Here is a 4,258-nt window from a genome sequence, read left to right as displayed (position 1 = left end):
CTGTAACGAGAATAAAATATTTTTAAAGAAATTAATGTTAATGTAATATTTAAATAATTCAAATTTTCCAAAAAAACATTTTTGGTAAAATTAATTTTATGAATTAATAAAAATTATTCAACCATAAATTCTATAATGTGTTATCGTTATTCAGTATCCATAGAGATGAAATTCGAATATATACATAAGCATTAATCGATTTTCTGTTCGATAGATCTATATTATAAGTAAAAAATTCCAGGTTTTGTTTTAAATTTAAACAAAATTAATTAAAGATATTTATATGATATAAATGAGATTTTGTTAAAGAAAATGTGTTCTACTGACCCTTCAAATGTTCAAGGTGATGTGTATATTTGAATATAAGCTTTGTTACATAAAAGTTATGTAGGACATGTATGGAAGTAATGAAAAATTGGGTCGTGACGTTGAAATTTGCATCTTATCAATTTACAAAAATGATAATATTACACCAATTTTCTAAAGAATCTATAGAATTTCTATAGAATTATCTCTATAAAATCAATTTTTTTAAAATGTATTAACAGGAATGGCGATAATAAATACGATCTACAGCCAAGAATTTTTTATGAGTTGTATAGTTAATTAGATAGTAATTAGTTAACTAGAAGTAATAAAATTTAGTCAATGTCAATGTTTGGCCTTAAAACTTGCAACTCAAGATATCAATATTAATTATGCCTTCGTATATTTTCAAAATATATTGAAATTTTGTTTAAAATAGTGTAAAAGAAAACAATTACACGCATTACAAATACATAAACAACACATCTTTTATAATAAACTTATGAAAACGTCTCTATAGTAGATTTAGTATAGCCATTTTGTAAGAAACTACCCTTTATAAAGTAGTATTTTTTAAAAAAAGAACAGTAAAAAAGACAACACTTCGTATTAACGTCGTTATAAAATAATTCATCTACGTAACAAACTTGTAATTTTTATATTTTTCCTTTTTTTTAAAAAAAATTTTCCTTCTTTTAGTGATGTATATTATGTTTGTTTAGTACAACTGTATGTATTTATACGTCCCTGAAACTAAGTTACGTAAGAATAATTATTGGCTCAGGTTTTTAAATTTTGATTTTCTTCTTCAGATAATGACGTAAAGTAGGAAAATTGTTTAAAATAAAGTTCTAAGCAATTTAACAAAGTCAGCTTGAGATTTTTTTTCTTCTTTCGCATTTTTGCCTTTCATAAATTTCAAGGTCAAACGTCATCACTATAATTCGCGCAAAAAAATATGATGTTTTCCTTTATCGAGAAGAATATAATTTATTACTTTAAAAAATCTGGCTGTTTTACCTATAAAAACTGTAATAATTTTATAGAATATGAAGATTTTTTAAAACAAAATACAAATCTTTTATATCTAATTATGAATTTAGATTAAGTTTTTAAATAAAAAAAAATATCTAAATATTCTGTTAATTAAACAATTATATTCGACTGTTCCTATAGACGTGTAATCTAATTCTCAGTTGTAATGTATTGTACAATTGCCATTTATATACTTATACCTTCACATCATATTTTGCAATGTCTATAAAGTTGCTTTTTTGTAACCCTGGATGTGGCCTTTTGCTTATCCTCTACTGAATACAAAGAACAAATTAGAATTCACCTTTAACTCAGTAAATTTAGAATAAGATAAAACAGATATAGTTTTTAATGGAGTTTCGTATATTGGAACGGTTAACGTAAAGACGGTTACTAAAAAGGTTTAATATAAAATTAAATGAAACGTAATTTATGGATTAGTTCTATTTAACAAAGTTTAAAATAGGCTCAAAATGTGGTCTTTATATTGTAATTTTAAGATATTTTCATTCATTTTACGTAAAAGGAAAAATTCATTTCTGCGAATTGAATTTTTCCTTTTATGTAAAAGAAAATCACTTATTCAAATCTTAAATTGTAAATTGAATATCAGCATTAAAAGTTTAATAAAGGAAAACTAGATAATAAACTGTACTAGTTTCTATCCTTCTTTTCCTTCTATTATATTTACTAATGTCATAATTCATTTCCTTAAAACATTCCTCGCAAAACTAATTTATAAATGTTATTTATAAATAAGCTTTAGTAAACTTTATAAATTTTATTATCACTGTTCGAATTTATGGAAATGTGAATTAGGATTTAAGAATAAAATCACACAGTAACTGTGCAAACTTATAAAAAAAAAAGTACTTTAATATTTGATAAAATTATAACTGATCTAAAAATCAACCAACGTTGACAAACACAAATAAGCTGGCCGCGTACAGTTTTCTGGGTTTTCTTTACGTGTCTAACACCTAAATATGAGCCAATTTCGCACAAAAGACCTCGCGGGTGACACTCACCTGTTGGCAGATCGCCCGTGTGTTGCCTTATCTTATATCATCAAACCAGTCCAATTCAATTTGATGTTTACGAAACGAAAATTAAATTTTATTTATTTAAAAAATTATGAAAATCCAGTGAAATTTTAAAGGGTGTAATAATTTATTATTTTACGAATCCTCTATTGAAAATCTCAAAAATCATTTGCAGGTCATGTTAAAAATTTCAGGTCACCATTATTTTTTTTGTTTTGTGTGTGCGTGTGTTTGTGTTTTTATGGAAGTTATAAATCATTCTATGATCGAATAGAACTTTTTGTGTACAAATTAGAGTTATGCAAAAATATTTTTAAAAAAATTAACTATACTTCTTCTATTACAACATGAACACAAAAACAGTCTACTTATAGGTAGGCTTATATGAAATAAGCATAGATACGTCATTTAGATCAATACTTTTTCAAATTCTAAACTTTAAACAAATGTAACATTAAATTAATTAATACATAAGTAAATAATAGCATAAATATTTAGTTATGCAATAGGAAAATCATTAAACATAATAAGTTTTTTTTTTTTTATAATTGATCAAGTCAAACTAGCTGCACTAGTCCACAATAATAAACTTTCTCAATTATTATTCCTGAAATGTGTTAAAACTATTTCGCAAGACAAATAAAAAAGAAATTTTTAACAATTTTCTCTTTGTTTTTCTGATAATTAAACAATGGAAATAATTTTCCTTCTTTTAAAAAGTATTAGTACAGTACATGAGTATTAAGAATTCTATATTCAATTTTTAAGGAAAAGTATTTAGTGTATTTAATCAGTTCCCAATTTTTTAAAATGTATTCTGATTTTAAAAAAATTTGAATGCACACTTTTATTTACCTGAAAAAAAGAAGAATTTAAAAGAAATCACAGTTAAAATTTACCATTAAAATATTCTACATAATTACAATCAAAAGCTGCTTGTCTAGAGAAAAAAATAACAACATTGTTCAATTAAAATTCAAGTAAACATATTATTATTATTATTATTATTTTATTCAAAAGTTATGACAGATAGAAATTATCTGTAGTCTACTGAAGGCCATTTGGGAAATTCATTAGCCTATAGGAGAACCCAACTTCACTTATAACACTTCAGCCTTATTATTTATTTACTTATTTTAACAAAATTTGTCTTATTTGCCTTAAAATATATTAATCTATATTGTGTTTATAATTAAAATATTAAGATCATATAAGTTAAAGTAAAACTTATATTTTTAAAATTGCAACTATTCATATTTGTGAAAGAATAAGAAATATTCTATTTGTGCTTTGAATAAAATATTTTTAATAAGTTATGCTTAAGAGTCCATGACATAAGGAGAGTACAGACCTGACTCTTGACAGTTGTTCTACGAAACAATATAAATATGAGAACTTTTTTATTTTATACAAGACAAATAATAATAATTTTGTTTGTTCTTCCACTAGAACGATTAATTTTAAATAAAAGTATCAGTATACTATTTATTTTAGACAGTGTAAAAGTTTAGTATATCCAATTACTCATAATTTTACAACGGTGCAAGATAATATGTGTAACTCTGTTTCAAAAATTTTCACTTACAAAAAAGAAATGGCTGATTGTAGTTAGACGAGAAAGAATATGTTGTCCAATGGCATCACTTATATGAGATATATTTAACTAAAATACAGTCGACCCCCTATAACACTGTTGATAATTCCGTTTTATATGAATTCCATGTTGTACGAGTCACTTAGATTTTATAAATACGTGAACCGTTCACAGCCCGGCACACGTATGTGTAAAATCTAAGTGACTCGTACAACGTGGAATTCATATAAAACGGAATTATCAACAGTGTTATAGGGGGTCGACTTGTAATAGATTTTAA

The sequence above is a fragment of the Centruroides sculpturatus genome, unplaced genomic scaffold (genome assembly GCF_000671375.1).
Source record: "Centruroides sculpturatus isolate CEXI.00-Female unplaced genomic scaffold, Cexi_2.0 scaffold350, whole genome shotgun sequence".
Classification (NCBI taxonomy): domain Eukaryota; kingdom Metazoa; phylum Arthropoda; class Arachnida; order Scorpiones; family Buthidae; genus Centruroides; species Centruroides sculpturatus.
This window is presented reverse-complemented; position numbering follows the sequence as displayed.